This window comes from Myotis brandtii, unplaced genomic scaffold (assembly GCF_000412655.1).
Source record: "Myotis brandtii unplaced genomic scaffold, ASM41265v1 scaffold339, whole genome shotgun sequence".
Classification (NCBI taxonomy): Eukaryota; Metazoa; Chordata; class Mammalia; order Chiroptera; family Vespertilionidae; genus Myotis; species Myotis brandtii.
In genome coordinates this window covers 1,243,073-1,253,288 of record NW_005363061.1, presented here as the reverse complement: position 1 = coordinate 1,253,288, position 10,216 = coordinate 1,243,073, and the positions used below count along the sequence as shown (strand labels likewise).

At 36.7% G+C, this 10,216-nt stretch overlaps 1 pseudogene; it reads right to left on the bottom strand.

The window, feature by feature from the left end:
- Window positions 1-258: 258 nt before the first annotated feature.
- Window positions 259-1,339, bottom strand: LOC102262708 (annotated as a pseudogene).
- Between the last annotated feature and the right edge of the window lie 8,877 nt (window positions 1,340-10,216).

Below are 10,216 nucleotides of genomic sequence, written 5' to 3'. Positions count from 1 at the left end.
TTAGATTTTTAGCTTTCAACTTTGGTTTTCTTTATAATTTCTTTATAATTTTAGTTAATTGAATTTATAGCTTTATAGTTCTTTTATAATAAATCTTGTAGTAGAGAGTTTGGATACTCTTTAACTTAACGTGTATCCTCTGGGCTTGCTCTTTATCCTTGATGGTCTTGTACCTTAGTACCTTTTTGTCATGCTCCTCTTCCTCTTCCTCTTCCTCTTCCTCTGCATTACATGAGCTAAGATAGGAGAGAGGAGGGTTTATTTGCCTTCCAGGCCTTGCTTTTTCCTCAGACAAAACTCCAGCTCCTTGCCCTCTAGTGCATAGCCATCTGCTGCCTAGCGACATTGGTCTTGAAGCAATGCATGCAAGAAGCTTGCCGTGCTGGAACTACTCTTCTAGAAGACTGCTGATTGTGGCCTGATTTTCCCATTCATCATATTTCTTCTGAGTTTTCTTTGATTGTTTTTTGTTTAAAATCTCTTCCTCCTCGGGGATCAGCTGGGCCCCTTCTTTAGGCCAGGGCCAGTGCATGGTAGGATCGTACCGCTGTTCGTCCGATGTGCTGTCAGTGAGCATGGTGCATTTCTTTACTAGGGTCTTGGTGCGGATCACTTCATTGTTGGATGCATTGTAGACAATATCAATGGCCCTTGTTTTGCATGTACAACACTCCAAGGCCCAGGAGAAGTTTCCCATGTCCAGTCTTAAGGCATGGTACTTCTGGTTTCCTCCCCGCACATGGACTGTGTATGCGGTGGGGGCCAATCTTAGTGTTGGCAGGAGGGCATCCTACTATCTCATCTTTTTTTTTTTATGTTATAAAGCAGGGTACATTTTACATTCTCATAATAGAGAAACTGATAACCTATTTTTAATATATGAGAGCAGCATAATTCACCATAGCTAAGATTTGGAAACAGCCTAAGTGCCCATCAGCAGATGAGTGGATTAAAAAACTGTGGTACATCTACACAATGGAATACTATGCTGTGGTAAAAAAGAAGGAATTCTTACCATTTGCACAGCATGGTTGGAACTAGAGAGCATTATGCTAAGCAAAATAAGCCAGTCAGAGAAAGATAAATATCACATGATCTCACTCATTTGTGGAATATAATGAACAACCTAAACTGATGAACAAATCTTTTTGCATCTTTTGTTGGGGCTTTCTCTTGCCCCAGGTATTGCTGTGCTTGTGCCTGTTGTCCCGAGAGATGCCCATGGCTTGGCACTGGCTAGAAAGAGTAAACACAAAGAGTCATGATCCTTGTCTTCTTTTATTTTTTATCCTCTTTCAATTCTGTTTTAAGTAAAAGGAAAACTATAGTGGGAAATTTTTCTTTTAAATCCAACTTTACCCTGAAGTTCTTTATTTTTATTTTTAATTAATTTAGAATTCCATATTATCAGTGATGTTTTTATATATACTATTTTTGATGCCGCATATTTTCTTAGATATTTAAAACCATAAATTAGCAAATAATACTTGTAAAGATAGCATTGTCCTTTGATTCCAAGATGTAGCAACAACCAGTTTTTTTAAAAATATATTTTATTGATTTTTTACAGAGAGGAAGGGAGAGGGATAGAGAGTTAGAAACATCGATGAGAGAGAAACATCGATCAGCCACCTCCTGCACACTCCCCACTGGGGATGTGCCTGCAACCAAGATACATGCCCTTCGTCGGAATCGAACCCGGGACCCTTGAGTCCGCAGGGCGATGCTCTATCCACTGAGCCAAACCAGTTAGGGTGCAACAACCAATTTTGCTACTAAGGTTGCGTTGGGTGTTTTGAATTATTTTTCAGTCTTTAGTTTCTTTGAGCTTCCTTTAGACAGAAATAATTGGGGGTTCTTCTCTATCCCACACATTTATTAAGAGAGGTTTTCACTGCTTTCATGTCTACCAGTTGTGAAATGAGGTTCCTGTTTGGCTGCATTGTTTCTAGCATTGGTTAGTTGTGTTTGTGAGAGAGTTGGGGAGGGAGGCAGGATTGATTGGTGTATAGTAAAAAATAATGAAAAACAAAAATTAACCAATTTTATTTTATGTAGATACAAGGGCTTAAAATATAGTACTGTATTTATGTTTATTAAAATGTTCATTTTGTCCCTATTTTTCATGGGAAATCTTCTAAATTATTCTTCATTATAGTTAATTATAGGTTCTTAGTAGTCTTATATCTTAGTTCTTGGCTTTAATCTGGTTTTACAGTTTTCTTTCTATAAAAGAGACCTTTGAGTTTTGCAAGCTTTGTTATCATTTGTCATTTAGTCACACACTATATTAGAATTGATACATCACTGGGCTAAAATATATCGTTTTGCTTACTTGTACATATTCTATTTCTTGACTTTTATTTTGTGTTCTGTTTCTTGATAACAACTCAGATTTTATGACTTCTTTTTATTTTAATTATTTAAATGATTTAAATTGGTGCTTATTAACTTTTTAAATCAATGTTCCTCTTTAATACATTGAGAAAATCTCATGCCCTTTGTTTTGTTTTTAACATGAACAAGAAAAAATCAAAGCATATTGACAGAGGTCTGCGTTTTTAACTTTACTATCTTTATCCCATTCAGATACCATCCTATTGCCAAAGGTCAATTGTAATGTCGTCTTCACAGAGAGGTTGACTTAAAATAATGTCGAAGTGGTATAAAATATTCTAACAATACAGTTGTAGATTTATAGAAATTCAAAGTAGAATGTTTTAATAGTGATAAGTTTTTAAAAAAGAAATGAATTAGTTCACATGAATTTATTAAGATATTTTTAGAAAACAATTATATATTTCAGTGGAGGTCAGCAGGACCTTTTTAATAAAAACCCATTTTTAGGTCCTTAGTCCCTTACTGGAAAGCTAGTAAGGTGCATTTAACATATATTATATAACGTCCCTGCAGAGTCAGGGGCAGCACTTTATAGTCAAATAAACTTGTATTTCGGCAGCCAAAGCTATGACTATCCTTGCTTTAGTAGGTAGACTATAAATAGTCTCATGTTAGTTCAGGTCAGGTTTTGCTGCCAGTTAGGTTCAGATCAAGTTTTGCCACAAAATGAATTACAGAAAACGTTTGGTTTTCAGAAGTTTTTGGATTTTGGAATTATGGCTAAGGGATCATGGACCTGTATTTATTTTCTTAGCTCTAATGTTTGGTTACTTTTGTTGCCTTCAGAAAATGAAACCTGTTTTCCTTTTTTTCTTCTACAGGATGTGAGATTAAATCTGTTCTCTACAGGCCAGTTAATAGAAATTAGGACACCTCTTCACAAAGCTTGATACCTTAGGCAGCTGTCACTGTCACGTGACACTTCACAATTCACTGGCTTTATGTGAAGAATCTTATAGTTCCCTTCTCCATTCTCCTTGCAGAAGTGCTCTGTGGTAATAAATAATAAGGAAAAGAGGTTTAAAATGTGCAGTACTTCACATAGTATATATCCTAACTCATGTAGGAAGGTTTCACAGGGAGTACCATGCTTTCTCTGGCTTGACCTTTCCTGTTATCAATTTATATGGTAGCTTAACAAAGAAATCTTTCTAAAAAGAATACATGGTTATGGTAAAACAAAAATCCAAATGGTGCCCTAACCGGTTTGGCTCAGTGGATAGAGCATGGGCCTGCGGACTGAAGAGGGTCCCAGGTTCTATTCCGGTCAAGGGCATGTACCTTGGTTGTGGGCACATCCCCAGTAGGAGGTGTGCAGGAGGCAGCTGATCGATGTTTCTCTTTCATCGATGTTTCTAACTCTCTATCCCTCTCCCTTCCTCTCTGTAAAAATTCAATAAAATATATATTTTTTTAAAAATCCAAATGGTACAGAAGCATAAGTAAAAGGAGAAGCTTTCTCCTCCCCTGTGTCTCTCCTTACCCAACCAGCTTTTGATCACTTGTTTACTAGATCTTCTTAAGGGTTTGGCTCCTTTTTGGCTAATTTTTTTTTAAGTTCAGACATTACATGGGACATTTTAGAAAATTCCCATTAAGCATTATAACCCCACTTGGACTGATTTTATGTTCATTGTTTGTTAAACTTTTGAGATGACCTTTTCTATTCTAGCTGGGATGTATAAATTTTATTTCTAACGCTATTGTTTGTTCAGACTGCATAGTTTTGAGATGTTAAACATGTTTAAAATATTAATTTTGTTCCAAATTGAGTATTATCCATACACAGAAGTAGAAATACAATGACTTACTGATTTATTTAGCAACATCAATTCAGAAATTGCACATAATATTTGATAGCATGTACTTTTAAGGAGCATTCACTTATTTTTATAACTTTATTTTTATTGTTCAATATCTAGTTCAGATATTCTCATTTCTCCCCTTTTAGTCCCCCCTTCCCTCTAGCCATCACCTCATTGTTGTCTGTGTTTATGGGTTAGCCAAAGGAGTACTTTTATTTGTTTGTTTTTGTCCTCACCCAAGGATAATGTTTATTGATTTTAGAGAGAGGAAGGGGGGAAAAGAGAGAGGGAGAGAGAGAAGAACATCGATGTAAGAGAGAAACATGAATTGGTTGTCTCCTATATGTGCCCCTGGATATGTTTATTGATTTTAGAGAGAGGAAGGGGGGGAAAGAGAGAGGGAGAGAGAGAACATCGATGTAAGAGAGAAACATAGATTGGTTGTCTCCTATATGTGCCCCAAACTGGGATCAAACTGGAAACCTAGGTATGTGTCCTGATTGGAAATCAAACCCCAAACCTTTTGGTGCACAGGATGATGCTGCAACCAACTGAGCCACCGGGTCAGGGCAGGAGCACTTACTTTTATAGAAGGGGGGTGTTGGCTCATTGGCCAACTCAGTGGTTCTCAAGATAAGCATATAGGCAACGGAATGCAGGTAACTATCCCAGTGATGTCCCATGAATATTATTGAAATTGTTCATGTTCTTAAACCCATGATAAATATAAGGACACAGTGCATCTAAACATGAATGTCTTCTGGGGAAAGTGTAAATTTTTGTTTTATATGGAATCCATATTGTTTTATTGTTTAGATCAAGAAACACTAATTGAGTACTGTGTCAAGAACTGGCTTCATAATAGAGAGCTTGAGACATTCCAGAGAACTGTCCCAAGATTGCTAGAAAAAAAATTTGACAACCACTTGTCCTAAGTCATATAAGGCTGTTAGATATACCCTTTTAAATGAGGGTGTGCCCAATAAGTATTAGGTGAAATATATTCAACTTAAGGTAATTCATTCTCAAATTATTTGGTCCAAATCCCTAAATGGCAATTCCCCCACTCTAACTCCCCACCCCCATAGGTGTGGTTTTTGTACCCAGGACATTTTATGTGGGATAATAGAAATAGTCATCAGTGTTCCAGGTGGCCTGTTTTCTAGCTAAGAGACTCAGACTCCGTGTTTTTGCAAAGTGTGTACAGACTGCTTTTTTGTTAAGTGAAGGTCAAGGACTCTGTCTTTCTTTGTCCTCTTTTCCTGGAGTCTTGTTGGGATTCAACATTCTGCATTGGATAGGAGCTTCTCTGACATGGCTGAGAATTGTGGGAGCTGGACTAGAGATTTCTAAAGACCTCATGGCAAAACTTTGGCTGGTGGAATAGAAGAATCTAGTGGCCTCTTTCCTTTTAGTGGGATTTTGGAGGGGCTGGGAATGGGGTCTGTTGTATAGCAAAGAGTCCCTAGTCATTAAATAAGGAAAAAAATGATGGAAAGGAAACTTGACTATAAAATTAATGTAGTAGAAATAAAACTATTAAGTGGGGCTAACATAAGATAATAATAAATAAAAATTTGTTATAATGTCAGGAAAGAAAAAAGTTCAAGTAGTAAAGAGCCAATTAGCAGATTAAACAAATAAAAAATATCAAATTTTTAAATAGAGCTGATTATCAGGTAGAGCTTAAAAGAGTAATATAATTGTCCTTTCTGATAGAAATAATGTAAGCTAATAATTTCAGAGTAAATAATGGATATAGATATGGAGAAACTTTTGTTTTTAAAGCATATGAAACCCGTACATTGACTGCCTGTGTGTGCAGCCATTCGTTTTGGTCTTGCCTTCTGGAGTAACCTAGAACATGGCTGTTTGTTCTTCACATGAAAGTTCTTCATATGTCCCTCTTTCAGTATAAACCAGACTTTCCCCCCCTGTGACTTCTCATAGAACCTAGCTTCTATTTACCTTGTGGCCTAGCTTCTTTTTATTTCAGTTTATCTGGTGTTATAAATACAATTCACAGACAATAGAAGGAGTTGACTACTGATTCACACAGCAACGTGGCTGAACGTCAAAAATATGCTGAGTGAAAGAAACCAATAGAAGCAAAGAAAGTGCATGCTGTATGCTTCCATTTACATGAAACTCTAAAGAAGACAAATCTCTAGTGACAAAAGGCAAATCAGTGGTTGCTTGGGGTTGTCTGTGGGTGAGGGTGATTGAAATGAAGCACAAGGAAATTTTAGGAATGATGTTCTTTATCTTGGTGGTGGTAGTTACATGGTGTATAAACTTGTCAGCTTTTACCAAACTGTACACTTAAGTGGGTACATTTTATTGTGACATATCTCAAAAAAGTTGATTAAAAATATAGAGTTCTCAGAAATGAATGTGATACTAGCTGCAGTTTCCCCAGTACAGAATATAATTGAACTATTACTTCTCTCTATCTGGATACCTTACATCCCTATTAATAATTTACTAGTTTTGCCCTGGCCAGTTTGGCTCAGTGGATACAGCATCGGCATGTGGACTGAAGGGTCCCGGGTTCAGTTCCGGTCAAGGGCATGTACCTTGGTTGCATGCTCGATCTCTGGCCCTGGTCAGGGCTTGTGTGGGAGGCAACCACTTGATGTTTCTCTCTCACATATATGTTTCACTCTCTCTTTCTCTCCCCCTCCCTTCCACTCTCTCTAAAAATCAATGGAAAAAATATCTTCAGGTAAGGATTAACAAAAACAAAAATAATTTACCAGTTTTAAGGAACTCCTTCATATTGCTGATACACTGTAAATCATACTTCACTGAAACCTCTTTCATATGTATTATTATCAACCCAAGTATAACTCTTCTAACTTTTACAATTGATTCTTTTTCTTTAAGGTTTTATAAATTTAGTGATTTGGGGGGGGGGTGGGGGGGGGGGGGGGGGGAGAGAGAGAGAGGGAGAGAGAGATTGATTGATTTATAGTTCCACTAATTTATGCATTCATTGGCTGATTCTTGTATGTGCCCTGACCAGGGTTCGAACCCGAAGCCTTAACATATCGGGACAATGCTAACCAACTGAACTACCCAGCTAGGGTACTACCATTGATTCTTAAAATATATTCTCTGTGCTCCCAGACCATTTTGTTCAAACACAGCACAGTGATAATAGTATTTGCCTCATTGTGTTGAGGTTTTTCTATTTAAGTATCTGCCTCTCTGATTAGACACTAAGGCCCATGCAGAGCCTTAGTCCTTTTGTTTATCCCTGGATCCCAGTATAGTAATTGGGTATTAAAGGCACTTAATAAATGTTGTTTGGTTAAATACTCACGGATGCAGGAATAAACTCATTTTTCAGAACCTAAATCACATATACCTCCTCTAGCAAGTGTTTTCTGATCTTTTACTGCTCAAAGCTAGGTTTAGGTGTTTCTCCTGGCTGCATCACTAATACCTTTACTTATCCATCATAATATCTATTATATGTCCTGTTTTCATATTTAAGGATACTCACTGTACTATTATTTATAGTAGTATAAAATGGGAAATGGTTAAATTCTGATTCATTGTAACATTGAAATCTGTTATTAAAATAATATTTTAAAAGAATTTTTAAACATTGGAAAAATATTTCTGAAACAATAAGATAAAAGAAGATGCAAAAGACTATATATTTAAATTTCCTGGTTTTAAGAAAGGTAAAATTATTTGTATACACATAGAACATGGAAAAAAGACCAGTAGACTATAGATGTTAGGAGTGCGGGAAGAGGTAGTATTAGAGATTTTATTCTTTCTTTTTCTTTTTTTATACTTTCCAGAAAACATGTGTTACTATAAACAGGAAAAAAGTTATTAAAAGTGTAATTCAGAGGAGACTGAGACATGACAACTAATGTAATGAGGGATTCTGGAACAGAAAAAGGACATTCATGTAAAAACGGGGGACATCAGATTAAAGTCTATAATTAATGTTTTGTAGCACTGTTAATTTCCTAATTTCACTGATTGGATTGTACCATGGTTACATAAAGTATTAATGTTAGGGAAAGCTGGGTGAAGATGCTATGAGAACTCTCTATAATATCTTTACAACTCTTCTGTACTAAAAATATATCAAAATAAAATGTAAAAATAATACAATTGAGTGTTAATAGGATTATGCACTCATTGAAGATAGATACTGAGTCTTACTCATCATGGCATACCTTGGTCTATATCAGGCATACTGTAGGCGCTTATTAAATATTTACTAAATGAATGCATTGAGGTAAATTGTATATTTTCTCAGTTACTATGATCCTAATTATTTTGACTTGGGCTTCAACCTCTTAAGGTGATATTAAATCCTAGTGTGTCATCATCCATTCATACCCTAAGTTTTTGTTGAGTATTTACAGGTAGTATTTAATATGCTAAGCCTCACAAGCTCTCAAATACAATCCCCTGGCACTTGTGACGTAATGAGGAGAGAAGATGTGAACAGATATTTATAACAAAGGACAACTGTGATAAGTACTACAAGAGAAGTACTTCCTCCCTCCCCCCCAAAAAAAATATCTTATGGAGGTGGGAAGAAGACAGAGCATACTCATTTGGGAAATTAAAGAATGCTTGTAGAAGGAATGCTTATTTGAATAGGAAGTGAAATTTTGAATTTATGGTCATAAAATTTTACCATATTTCAGGAAGAAAGGTGAATACTTACATATTTAAAATGTAGCATTTGATTAAGATATTTGGAAAGAGATGTGTCTTTCACTGACTTGAGTCATACGGAGAACCAGTCCTTCACTTTCGGCTTATTTCTGATGGCAGGGATAAGGAGAGAAAAGGAGTGGAAAGGAGAGGTGGGAGAAGCCAAAAGGAGGGGCACAATCTTTTCCCCAGGGTTGTTACATCCTTCATGTGTGTTTTAGAAGTGTGAGGAGTTGTGGGTTATAGAATTTTAGACATGAATCTATATTGTATAGCTTTAGTGGGGATATTTTACAGTGTTCATTATATTTATAGATGTGTGAAACACTTACTGTGTATGGTATAGTCATTTACTCATTCCACAAATATTTATTGAGTGGTTTACAAAGGAAGATGATCTCATTCAGTTCCCACTGCAGGCTCCCTGTGGGAGAGGAGTCTAGGATTATCATGGTTCTCAGTCTACAGATGATCAGGTTGCATTTTAGAGAAGTTAAGTAAGTAAATAGTTTAGTACCACACGGCTATGTGGTAATTTCTAGAACCTGTGTCTTCCTTCTCAAATTAAGTGCTCTTCCCAGTCTGCCTATTAGTTACCCAGACATTTTGCTGAACATATGTTTTTGAGAGCTAAGTGAAATACTAAACAGTTTCCATTCCTGACCTTATTGAACCCAATCAGTTAGACCAAGGAAATAATTCCTTTCCAGCAGGAAGCTAGATCATTCCTTTCATATCCACCAAAACACTAGAGACTTTCTACTTCCAGTCTGTTAAGAAAGTAACAGTCTGTTGACCTTTATCCTTTTCTTAAAATAACCATTAGAAATTTTCATTTGTGAATCACAAATAGTGTGATTCAGTATTTGGCATTTGCCAGGCTACAAGAGATCTTCATTGCTTTTACTTTGTGTGATTGGAATAGAATGCAGATAACTAAAAAAGAAGTTTTTATTACATAAGTAATAAAAAGTTACTGTAGACAGTTTTAGAAAACACACATTGCCCTTTATCACTGTAATCCCACTACACTGAGATAATCACTGTTAACATTTTGGTGATGATCATTCATATATATTATACATATACTAGAGGCCCGGTGCACGAAATTCGTGCACAGGGGGGTGGGTCCCCTCAGCCCAGCCTGCACCCTCTCCAATCCAGAACCCCTCGGGGGATGTCCGACTGCCGGTTTAGGCCCGATCCCACAGTTGGACGTCCTTCTCACAATTCGGGACCACTGGCTCCTAACTGCTCGCCTGCCTGCCTGCCTGATCACCTCTAACTGCCCCCCTGATGGCCTGGTTACCCCTAACCTC